General features: G+C 49.5%; 1 protein-coding gene across 1 annotated transcript in view; it reads right to left on the minus strand.

The window, feature by feature from the left end:
- Positions 1-12,851, minus strand: part of LOC121476182 (guanylate cyclase D-like) — a 101,528-nt gene that overhangs the window by 87,347 nt on the left and 1,330 nt on the right. The window lies entirely within an intron of this gene.

Consider the following 12,851-nt stretch of genomic DNA (forward strand, 5'->3'; position numbering starts at 1 on the left):
GTGGGCCAGAGGGAGGTAAATTCCAGACCCCCTCACCTGTAGGTCCCTCTGCCGCATTCTTTCTCACGGTCTGCCAGGAGCTGGAGGAAGCAGGCATGTAGGAAGGAAGGCTTGGGGGCCCCCTGGAAGTGCCAGACGTCTCTCCCACCCACAGACTCACTTCCTGGCTCTCCAGGAATTCGATTCAGCAACAGTTACTGAGCAGTTAGTTATGAAACAGTCACAATAGCTGCCATTTATTGTGGGCCTGGAGAGTTCTAGGGCCAGAAATGGCCCCCCTCTCTCCCAGAGCCTCTCAACAGCCTGGCGAGGTGGGGGACTTGCCCAGGGTCATGGAGCTAGTCCCTGACCCAGCTGGGATTTGGGCCTCAGTCTGGTGACTCCTGGGCCCATGTACTTACCACACCCACACGGCCCCCCAAGTAAGTGGTCCCCCTGATGGAAAGAGCCAGGACCTGAATCTGGATTCCAAGGTCCTAATCTCAGCATGGGGTTGCTGAGTTAGGAGGAGCCTCTTAACTTCTCTGGGCCTCAGTTTCTCTTTGTGTGAAGAGGAGTCCATTAGCCCAGCTCTCCTGAAAGGGTTGCTGTGAGCATCAGATGAGCTTCAGTGTGCAAGTATTTTAGGAAATACCACCACAACACAACAGTCAGCCCCTCCCCCCGAGGGCCCCCTGGGCCACCCTCCCTATCCTTCCAACCCTACCCTGGTGTAAGCCAAGCCAAGCTAAACCAAGCTAGCCAACAACTCACAGCAGGTTTGCTGCTGAACTTAGGCAGAGGCAAAAGCCTCCATGAACCCTGATGACCTCACAGCAGAAACACAATGTCAAGGGCAAGGGTGGTACTGAGAGCAAGATTACCAGACTGGGGAAAGATAAGTGCCAGGTCAAGGGTCAGGGGTCCTGCAGGTTCATGCTGAGGCATCATGACTCAGTAACATCCCTATCCCCTCCGCTGAGAGCCAGCTGTTATTCACAGGCTCACAGAGGAGGCAACACCAGCATTTGCTAAGGACCTACCATGTGCTGGTGCCTTCTGAGGCATTTCCTAATTTAATCTACTATTAAAGCAAAGAAAGGTTAAGGGCCTATGCTCGATGATGCGTAATAAGAATATTGGTTTACTAGGGCTGCCATAACCAAGCCCATTATAAGCTTCAGCTAAGTCATTAACTTTAAGTTTTATTTACTGGAGCCACTCACAGGTGCCAGGAGCATGAAAATTAACCTCCAGTTCCAGTGCTGCCTCTTTCTCACTGTATGAACTTGGAAAACCACTTCCTATCTCTGAGCCTCCATCTGTGAAATGAGGGTACCAGCCCCCTTTCCAGGGTCATTGTGCTGGGAGTGTCTGGGTGGCCACAGCATGAACCCTGAAAAATACACGTGTTTAATTTCTATGACTGCCACCAGAAAATTAAAATGAAAGCACGCTGACAGGCAAGTATCCTTTTTTCCTTTGTACTCTGGGGGACCTGCCCTGCCGCTCCAAAAGCAGGGTTTGGAGCTGGCTGGGGTGAGAGAAAGGCCACTGACTCAGCCAAGCAGGTCACCAACACCGGCTCACAGAGGTCACTGTGTGCTGAAGCATCTCTCCTTTGTGTAATCAGTCCCAGGACAACTGTTCTGATAGGACAAAGCCCGTGGCTGATGAACTTTCTTCACCTAACTGGCAGGGCACCTGAGTTCCATCCTGCATTGGCTTTGAGCCCATCCCCTTATGAAAATGCACACCAGGTTCTGCCTTGCTCTTCTGCCCTCTACTCTTTCTTCTTCCCCTCCTCTCTTCTCTTTCACCTCTCACTCTCTACTTTCTGCCTCCCAAACTCAGACATCCTACTTCCTCCCCTCAGACCTTGACCTCCCAATGCTTAGGCCTTTGATTAGAGACACTCTGGATTTCACTCTTTGGGGGAGGGTAGTTGCTGTCAGTAGTAGAAACAGAGCAGAGGTTTAGAGAGGATGGAAAGCACTGAAGTCTCTGGGGGCCTGTGGCCTAGGGCAGGTAGCCACCAACTATGAATGGGACTGGCAGACAATGGTGGGATCTGAGCTGGACGAGCATGAGGGGAACTCATCTCATGGTCTAGAGGTTCAGAGTAGCAGAGGCAATGGGGCAAAGCCCAGATGGTCTTGTGTTCCCTCGGACCGGAGCCACTCTGAGGGTCTAGTGTGGCTGAGCATGGGACATGGGGCAAGGCCCAACTCCACAGGTGAGCTAAAACTGAACCAGCGCTGAGATGCTCTGGGCAGGTGTGAGAGTGGAGGAGTATGGTCAGGTGCTCCAGGGCTACAGCCTGAGATGTAAATCTTCATTCAGCCACTCCCAAGCCATAGAACAACCTTTCCTCTCTGAGCCTCAGTTTTGCCAACTATAAAATCAGACTAATAATTGTACCCACTTTGTTGTGAGCATTCATAGAGGTAATGCCAGCAATGATGGACGTTTAGCACAGTGCCTGGCACACAGCAAGAACTCAGTAAGCAGTAAGCCCTTCTCTTGCCCGCTACTCCGTTACACTCTGGACTTAGCTCTGAGGGCAGTGTGTGAACTGAGTCACACCTATTATTCAACTAGGCTTTGCCGAACACCGACTTCTGAAATGTTTATTGTAGGAGGGGCACCTGGGTGGCTCAGTGGTTGAGCATCTGCCTTTGGTTCAGGTCATGATCCCGGGGTCCTGGGATGGAGTCCTGCATCAGGCTCCCAGCAGGGAGGCTACTCCTCCCTCTGCCTGTGTCTTTGCCTCTCTCTGTGTCTCTCATAAATAAATAAATAAAATCTTCTAAAAAAATAAAATGTTTATTGTAAGAAATGATCATTATTAAAAATAATAAATACTAAAAAATAATAATACTTACTGAACAATTACTATGTGTCAGAATTGTGTGAACCACTTTACATAAATGATCCCGTAGAATCTCTTTTGCCATCTTGCTAGGCAATCATTTTCTTTATTTTATAGAAAAGGAAATGGAGTCTTGAAGGGTCATAGACTTGGAGTCTTGAAGGGAAGTAGGAGAGCCAAAATTCAACCCCAGGTCTGTGGAATCTAAGAGCTGAGCCCTTCCTCACTTTTCCTTGCTGTTCCCACCATATTTTTTGGTCTGCCTGTTTTCCCAGCAGCCTCGCTGCTCTGTCCACTTCCCAAGGCATGTGGCAGTGAATGTCTAAGGAAGGCTGCATTGCTGGGTGGCTCAGCGGTTTAGCATCTGCCTTTGGCCCAGGGTGTGATCCTGGAGACCCAGGATTGAGTCCCACATCGAGCTCCCTGCATGGAGCCTGCTTCTCCCTCTGCCTGTGTCTCTGCCTCTCTCTCTCTTTCTGTGTGTCTCTCATGAATAAATTAATAAAACAAAACAAAACAAAACAAAAATGGAAGGCTGCATCATATAGCAGAAATAGCATGGGCCTCAGAATCAGAGACCTATGTTTGAGCCCAGGCTCTCCCACTTGTGAGCTGAGTGACTTGGGGCAAGTTGTTCTGCCTGTCTGAGCCTCAGTTTCTTCTTCTAAACAACAGAGATAATGTGAAGTAACAGATGTGTGTGGTCAGCCCAGGCCCTGACCTGAATGTCTCTTTCCTTTTCTCTTCATCTCACACAGATGGGTGAGAGCCACTTTGTGCACATGACTTTGCTGTATCATGTAGAGAATAATTACCTAGAACTTTCTGCTTACCTGCTAGACCCAGAATATAATCATCTGGCACCATCTGAAGACCTTGAACATCAGTGTCTTCAGAAATTTCAAATATTGTTCCTGTTATTCTAGACCTTCAGATATGCCTTCACATGGCCTAGATCTAAGGGGGTTGGGAATTTGAGAAGCCGGAATAATCAGAGCCCAAAGGAGTGCATTCTCGTTGTGGCTCTGCCCCAACATGCTCTGTGACCTTGGACAAGCCCCTACCTTCTTGAGCCTCAGCTTCTCCATCTGTAAGATCCAGGCTTCTAAGGCAGTTGAGCCTCTCCTGATTGTAGAGAATTCTTCCTGAAGGCTGCTTATCCTCTGCCCCAGGCCCTAATCCTGAGCACTGATGTAGGTCAGGGTAGGGCACAGAGGTTCTGTCCTCTGGGCCTGAGGAAAATAGACCCCCAAAGCACAGTTACATTAGGTATAAAATAATCCGACCAAGGTCCCCCAACCAGAAGCTCAGGACAGTTGTTCGGTTACAAGGAGACTCACTCAGGTCAAACACCACCACGGCCGCCCCCAATCCGAGGGAGTAAGATGTATACATTCATAGTCTGACTCCATGGTCTCATTGCTCACACCCCCAGACATGGCAGGCAGAGCCTCTTATCAACACTTTGTAAAAAATCCAATGGAAAGTCAGAGAAAGGGCTTTGTCAGCTTGCTTGAGATGACAGCTGGCAACCAGTAGGACTGAAATATTCTCTGGTCGCATGCATCTACATTCTATGAATCCCATCAATATAGTTCCATGATTCTTAGTGTCCTGTGGCTCTGATTGTAACAGTCTATGTTCCAAACATCTGGTTACTGTCCTTCCCTAACATCGTGGTGGTTCTGTTTTGCTTCCAACATTCAATAAGTCTAAAAGCCATTCTTTTACAGATACTCATTGAGTTCCTGCTATGTGCTAGGTCCTGAGCTCAGGGCTTCAGGTCCTAAGCAACAAGCACAGTGGCATCCCTGGATTCACAGAGCTTATGGTCGGGAGGCAGAGAGGACAAGCATGAGCCAATTCTGGCAGAGTGTGGTCCAGACCATGACAGCAGAAGCAGGGGGTGCTACAGAAGCATGAGACAGAACACAGGAACCACACATGGTGGGCCAGAGACAGTGTCCTGAACAGCTTTCAGCTAAGCTGTGACTGGAGGAAGCAGTGGGCTTTAGCCACTGCAGTGAGAGAGAACAATGGGGACGAAGGCCAGGAGCAGGAAGGGCACCGTGTCCATGGAACTAAAGATAGTTTTGTATGTCCCAGAACTCAGAGATACAGGTGAAAAGTAAGGTAGGAGAGGTAGGCTGGGGCAAAATTATGCAGCATTTTTATATCATGGTAAATAATTACAACTTCACCCTAAAAGCAACAGTTGGGGGAAGATTTTAAACCAAGTAAAGACAAGATCAGTACTGCATTTTAAGAGAAACCCTCTCACAGTTCCAAAGAGCTTAGTCTGAAGGTGATGACATGCAGGAGACCTCAAGGACGTGATTTCCATGGTCTAGGCAGGAAACACTGTCACCTGACTCAGCTCAGGTGACACGAACAGAGAGAAGGGGACAGAGTTGAGAAGCTCAGGGATGCACCAACCGGGGGGATGAGGAAGAGCAAGGAGTCTGGGATAGGTCCCAGGCTCCGGGTTTATACAGCTGGGTGGGTGGCAGCACCTTTCCCTAAGATGAGGCCTCGGGAGGGGCAGGTTTGGGTGAGAGCCAAAGCTTTGACTCCGGCTGATGGAGTATAAGGCCTGTAGGATTCCCTTGTGGAGACAACGAGCAGGCAGGTGGCCAAAGACGTCTGACAGAAGCTGGAATGAGTGGTGCCACCGATTCTTCAGCATCAGGCAGCAACAGGAGGCACTGGGCAGAGAAGGGGTGAGCCGCCCCCCAAGCCTGGGGAACCACAGGGCTGGGGACCAAGGATGAGCAGCCCATGATATGGGACAATGTAGAGGGGCAAGCCAAGAAGAAAGAGCAGCTATGACAGACGTCATGCGGTGAGGGCTGGTGGGCCACTGTTGGCAGCTTAACAGTGGCAAAGGCCAGGCTATGGTTTTCCAGAAGGGACAAATGGGAATGAGAAAGTGGAAGGAAACAATAAATCTAGACTGTCATTTAAGAAGTTTAACTGGTGCAAGATGGGATCTTCAGTAAATATTCCTAAGTGAACACATCAACTGGAGAGAGTGGTGAGTGCAGAACAGCGAGGCTGGAGGAGGCATTCTTTGTTCTCTTGGTTTGTTTGGCTTAAACAGCAGAGATATTAAAACAGAAGTTCTCAGACTTCCCATTTTAACTTGTTAGTGGGATGTGAAATCAATTTACAGGGTTGTGATCATCATTGTTACAGCTAATGGAATAGAATAAGATAGAAAATATCAGTGCATCACCTGTGGTCAGGGTATCATTCCATCAAACATTTGTTTGTTTTGTTTATACGTACATGTACCTGTGTCCCTGCTCGTGTGATACTATGCATTTCTTACAATAGGCTGTCATTTAAAAAAAAAAAAAAGTCCAGAAATCTCTTTGACAGAGAACTTGTTTGCTTATGGATAGGAACAATTCTGATGTTCTCTGAAAGTCAACTTGTATGGGGGTAGCATTCCGTAGTTCTCTTTGTCCTGAGACAGAAGGTAATAAATTGTGTACACAGCTCTTTGCACGCAATAACGTAATCATGTGGCCCAAGCCTGATAACAAAGTTCCCCTGAGTTCACTTGCCCTCTAGGACTGGACCTAGTCAGGAAGCCTTCTGCACCATGGTGTAAATGAGACATCTTTCCTACAGAAGGCGCTGTAGTGAGGGGCCAAGGAGACGCTGGTTGGATGGACTGTCTGCTGGTAATGGCCCTGCAAATATGTTGTTATTAATAAGCTGCTCTTTAAAAAAAAAAAATAATAAGCTGCTCTTTTAAAAAAAATAAGCTGCTCTTAATCTTTAATAAAAGAGGAGGGACCTGGGTGGCTCAGTGGTTGAGCACCTGCCTTCAGCCTAGGACGTGATCCCAGGGTCCTGCCTGGGATCGAGTCCCACATCAGGCTCCCTGCAGGGAGCCTGCTTCTCCCTCTGCCTATGTCTCTGCCTCTCTCTATGTGTGTCTCTCATGAATAAATAAATAAAATCTTTAAAAATAAAAAATAATAATAATAAGCTGCTCTTGCCTGAGTCAGTTGGTGACAAAGCCAGGACTGGAAGCCCATGTCCTGATCTCTAGGCAAGGACTATGCCTGCACCACGTGGTGGTAAGATGCAATCTGTTTCTTGTTAGGGAGACAGAGAGGAAGTGGGAGAGTCCAGGTCATTGATAAGGACTGACAGGCTAAAAGGAGTGAGAGAGAGAGAGAGAAGAGGACACAGGAGAAGGAGATAAATGAATGTGGCAGTGGGGATGGGTCAAGACAGAGTTGTCAGGTAGGTCTCAGGGAGGAGACTGAGAGGTTAACAGGCAGGAGACAAAGTCCCCAGAGCCTTCCCTCCTCCCTGGGCATCCTTCACTGTGGCTCTCAGATGCACACCTGACAATGGAATAGACCATCTGAGGTTCTCGTGCATGTGGCACCAAGGACTGCCATCCTGGTTGGCACATTGGGCCCCGGGCCCTGTGATTCACTCACCTTCTCCACCTTCTCTCAGACCTGTTCTTCCCTGAGCCCTCTCATGTCTGGTACCCTAGGCACACTGGAGCACTGTTGTTTCACATTCTCCCCTCTGGCCATGCTATTCCTCCTGGCTGGAATGCCCTTAACTTCCTCCCTAATCCCATATTCCCAAACTCTCTCTGCCTAGCAGGGCTCTCAACCATCCCCTCCCTGGTGACACCTTTCCTCATTACTCTGACTAGAATCTGGCTCCCTCTGCTCTGCATGCTCTGCACAGATTTCTATCAGAGCATCCAAAACTCTTTGAGACCTAAGATGTGTCTGGGTCAGTGTCCCCCACTCCAGCTGTGGGTTGCCGGCACCAGACCTGACTTGTGTCAGTTCAAGTCAAACACTTGTTGGATGGATGGATGGATGGATGGATGGATGGATGGATGGAAAGACAGAGAGTAAGACAGTAGAACAGAGGAATGGAAGGAAGGCAGGGGCATTAGAAAAATATGTAGGGACGCCTGGGTGGCTCAGTGGTTGAGCGTCTACCTTCAGCCCAGGGCGTGATCCTGGAGTCCCAGGATCGAGTCCCACATAGGGCTCCCTGCATGGAACCTGCTTCTCCCTCTGCCTGTGTCTCTGCCTGTCTCTGTGTGTCTCTCATGAATAAATAAAATCTTTTTAAAAAAATATGTAGTTATAGCGGCAACGTAAAGAGATTAAAAGACTTCTGACTGGGAGTCTAGAAGCTTTCCTGTTCATTAGCTCTTGGACGAGTTATTCCCCTTTTTTGGACCTGAGTCTCCCAGCTGTAAAATGGGGAGCCAATAGGGTAGAAAGCCCTGTCACTGCTCCCCAAGGGCCCTTCAGCTTCCATGCCGATTCTGTGGTGGCAGACGCATCACATTCTGTCTGAACACACAGGTCAGCTTAGTTCCTGGAGGCGAGAATGGGAGCACAGGCCCTGGGGAAGAGGAAGCCTAGAGCCAAGCTAGGGAAAGGCAGTACCTGAGATGTGGACCGGGCCTCCTGGCAGCTGTTCAGGAGACAATTTGTTCCTAACCCCCTCCCACTAAAACTAAACTGGGAACTCTGGAGGCCGAGGCCCTGGCAGATTTGATGAACAGTGTTGTGCCTCTGTGCAAGCCAGAGTCTCCTGCTGAGAGGGCCCACCAGAGATCCATGGGTCCAGGAAAAGGAACTTCCCTCTCTACTGGCTCCCCTCTCCACTCCCAAGGCCAATGCCATTTTCTGTTTTTTTCTCTGCAGGGGGAAAACAAATCGTTGTGCCTGCCAAACTTCCCATACACCACACTGTGTTCTCCTGGCTCCTGCTTCAGCTTCCCTGTCTAGTTTCTACAAACATTTGCTGTAAAATGAATTAATAAATCATAATAGTAAAGAGATAATATAAAAGAGATAATAGTAAAGAGATAATAGTAGTAGCCAACATTCATCAAGTGCTTGTTATATTCCAGACACTGTACTACACATTCTATACGTGGATTAATTCATTTAATTCTCACAATAACCTTTGAAGTAGGAACTATTTTTCCCACTTTACAGATAAGAAATGCAAGGTAGGGGCTCCTGGCTGGCTCAGTCCGTGAAGCATTCAACTCTTGATCTCAGGGTTGTAGATCTGAGCCCCATATGGGGTGTGGAAATCACTTAAAAACAAAATCTTCTTTGAAAAAAAGAAGAAATGTAAAGCAGAAAGAGAAGTTTAAGAACTACGCCCGGGGTGCCTGCGTGACTTGGTCAGTTGTCTGCCTTCAGCTAGGGTCATGATCTCAGGGTCCTGGGATTGAGCCCCACATCCATCCAGGCACTCTGCTCGTTGGGGAATCTGATTCTCCCTCGGCCTCTGCCCCTCCTCCCCACTTGTGCACTGTCTCAAGTGGATAAATAAAATCTTTAAAAAAAAAAAAAAAGAACTTGCTATAATGAATCAATGAATGAATGAACACCCTTGTTCATGATAGAGGTATCCTCACTATGCTATGGAAGCACAGAAGCACAGAGGAGGGCCTCCAAGGCTCAAGTTAAGGGCTGGGAAAGTCACCTAGAGAAGGTGATACTCACCTGAATTTTGAATAAGCAAGAGATAGGGTGGAGTAAGGGGCCCTTCTGTAGGGGGGCACAGCAGGAACAAAGACATGGAGGCCAGGATCTGCAGGGGACCCCAACAGCTGGGGACTGGGGAGGTTGGGGCCTCCAGCTGCAGCAGGGGGCAGGAGTGGAGAGCAGCCCCCTCTCCCCACCCTGCACAAAAGCACAGATCAAGCGCTTCCAGGCTCAAAGGAAGAGAAAGTGGGGGAAATGAAAATGTCTTTGTGGAGGAGGGAGCGGGAAGACCATGAGGACTGCAGCTGGCAGACTGAGCTCAGAAAGTCATTCCAGGCAGGGGGAAAAAGCACGGAGGTGGGAGAGTGGGAGAGAAATATTTAGGGAAGCATTTGGTTTGGCAGGAGGAAAAGAGTGTTCATCGCACAGTGACTGCTGAGACACCAGCCAAGCCCATGCACAAAATTCTGCCCTGCTGAGGAACGGCTGGAATTCTGACAGGGCCAGTTTGAGGTCTTCGCTGTGTGCCCCTGAATGGGTCACTTCTGAGGATCAGTTTCCACATCTGTAAAATGGAGATAAGAGACTACCTAGGAGTATGTTCAGAGGTTCAAAAATGAAAGCATGTGTGGAAGGACTCTGCAAACCCTAAGGAAGTCAGCCATGTCCCCCAGTCCCTGCACTGTCATCAGCATCACCAGGCAAGCTTTTACAAAACACAGCACACCACAAGCCAGCTCGGCTCTACGGAATCAGAAGGGGCCATGGACAGGCAATCTTTGTCTTCCAGCTCTTCTTTTCTGGTATTTCCTCACGTGGTCCTGGTGCTCTATTAGCTTTAGATCTGCCAGCTTCTGACAGCTGGAAAGAAGAAAATGCAGCAAGAAAAATAGAGATTCAGAAGGTTCATGGAAATACATTGGATTTGGAGAGTTTTCCGGTCAGGGCCTGACAGCTATGATAAGGGAGAGAAAAAGACCTTTTAGCTTTCTCAGAGCATGGGAAATGAGCAAGGCAACCAAAAGGACTATTGGTGCCTTTGACCTCCAGTCTGGAGAGTTCTGGGAAAAGAGAAATCTTCCTCTGATCACCCTCAGTTGTAGTATAGCTGGTCAAGGAAGTCAATGAAAAGTACACAGCATCCGATAGTTTACAACACTTTTGCATCTGTGCTCATTCATCTGATCCTCCCTACATCCCTGTGAGGGAGGGCTTCTTAATTATTCCCATTTTACAGGTAAGCAAACTGAGCCTCAGGAGAGGTCCCTTCCTCAGGAAGGGGCTACCCCAAAGTCCATAGGCAGCAGAGAATGGAGCAATGGTTTGCATCTGAGACTCTTCAGTCCCGAGGCCTCTCTTATTATACCACATTTGGCTTTTGTGTGGATTGTAAGGGAGTATAAAGAGCACTAGAGCCCAAACTATTGTTCTAGTTCTGCAGAAAAAAGGTTGTGTGACACGGGACAGATCTCTTGCCTTCTTCTCTGGGCCTCACCGCTATCAATCTGGGTGGTAGTTGTAGGGATTAAATGACGTAATGACCTTTAAAAAACACCCAGCACAGTCTCTGGCATGGGATAACAGGATAACCACAGAAGGCTGAAGAGAACGGGAAAGTGATAGGGCCTGCGTACCAAGGGAGTGGCGACATAATAGAATGAAGGACCAACTGTGCCAGGCAGTGGGCTTCCGGGAGGGGAATCTGGAGAGAGACTTGAAGACTGTATAGGTGCTCCCCTCCCTCATCTCCTTCCCCCAGTTCGTGTGATTAGAGGACTAGAGCTTAAATGTATAAGAGGGGGTGGCCAGAAATGAGGCTGAAGAGGTGGGGATGGGGGGGGGAAGGGAGGGCGGCGGGGGGGAGGCATCTCATGGGCCTTGAATGCCAAGCCAAGGAGTTTGGCTCTTGTCATTGAAAGGTTTTAAGTAGACAAGTGTCATGATGAGTTTTGCAGATTTGCAGTTTAGAAAGGTTATTTTTGCTGCAGTGTAGACAGCACACAAGGGAGGTGGGTAGGGCTGACGGACATTCCCTATCCAAAGCCCCAGTTAGGGAAGATGAGGGAAATGATAAATGCAGAAGTGCTCAGAAACTGCCTCCAGCCACCAACCAAGGCGCAAAGGACTGTTCATCACATGTCTAAGTGAAAAGCCCTTTGGGGGAGCCTGGATCCTCCAGCCCAGCTGGCTAGGCCTTGCATACAAAGGGCAGAAGTTAGCATCCCCTTCCCCTCCCTGCTGAGCTCCCCGGGAGTTGATTTATTTATCTCCATTCCTCAGATGCCCAGCAGGAGCCTCCACACCATAACTCCACAACAAGGGACGGGAGGGTGAAAGTCTCCAGGCCAGGGCAAAGGGGGATGGCACCAAAAGAAACCCCCTCCTCCACAGGGAAGGGAACCAGAGTCAGATGGCCATTCCCCTGCCCCCTCCCCTCCCAAGCCTGCTGGGCTTCCCAGCCTCCACACCGTCTCCGGCGGGAGACAACGCAGGATGGCGCTTCCCGTGAGCCAGACTACGGCTTTACTAAGGTGCAGTGTTCACTTCTCACAACAGCCTCTTTTACAGCTGCAGATCCTCAGAGAGGATAGGTGACTTGCCTAAGATTACCCCAAACTGGGAAGTGACAGAGTTGGAACCTAAACCCAGGTCAAGCTCAGGGCCCTCATCCAATGCTTTTTGGGGGTCTCCCACCCCCAGGCCGCCACGGGGGGCCTGGGAAGGGCTCTACCCCCTCCTGAGGGCACCAGGCTGCACACAGAATGAATAGAGGATGCAGAGTCCCATCTCAGCGGCCTATTTACTATAAGCTCAACTGTGAGGAGGTGACTGGATGCAAAAGAGTCTATGGTACGATTTCAAAGATTGATGAGAAGTCCGGCTGGTTGGCCCTCTGGCCTCCCCAATTCTGGCAGCTGGGCTTCTAATTGGGGGAGGATGATGCGCAGAGGCAGAGGAAAGAGGAGAGCTCTTTCTGTCCCATACTGGTAAGACCAGGCTAGCAGCCTTCTCCCCTTCACCTCCCTAACAGGGAGGGTCTGGGGGGGTCTCAGCCCAGGGGAGCACCATCTACTGGACCCACACAGTGACTGGGTGCAGGGGAGGACTTGCAAGAACACTCTGTTCTCTGTGTAGCAGATTCAGTTTTGCTGCCCTGAGGCCTGGGGTAGCGGCCTCCACTCCACCTTCCCCAGGCAGACACATATATATACAAGCCCAAGCAACTTTTTGTAATCAAAAAAAAAAAAAAAAGTAATAAGGAAATAAGGAGCAAAAAGAGTGGGAGTGCAAGTCTGGGCCACTGCAGGGGGAACATTGCCCAATCTCTGCACCCCAGGGCCCTCTCCACAACAGGGGGTTCCTGGGAGGTCCAGGGTTCAAGACCAATGCCTCCCTCTACCCCAGGGCCAGATACCTCTGGGGTGCCTGACAACTGCCCTCCACCCCGGTCTAGGGGTGCAGACTGGGAGGCTCAAACTCACCCCCCTCCCTTG

This window comes from Vulpes lagopus, chromosome 15, assembly GCF_018345385.1.
Source record: "Vulpes lagopus strain Blue_001 chromosome 15, ASM1834538v1, whole genome shotgun sequence".
Lineage (NCBI taxonomy): Eukaryota > Metazoa > Chordata > Mammalia > Carnivora > Canidae > Vulpes > Vulpes lagopus.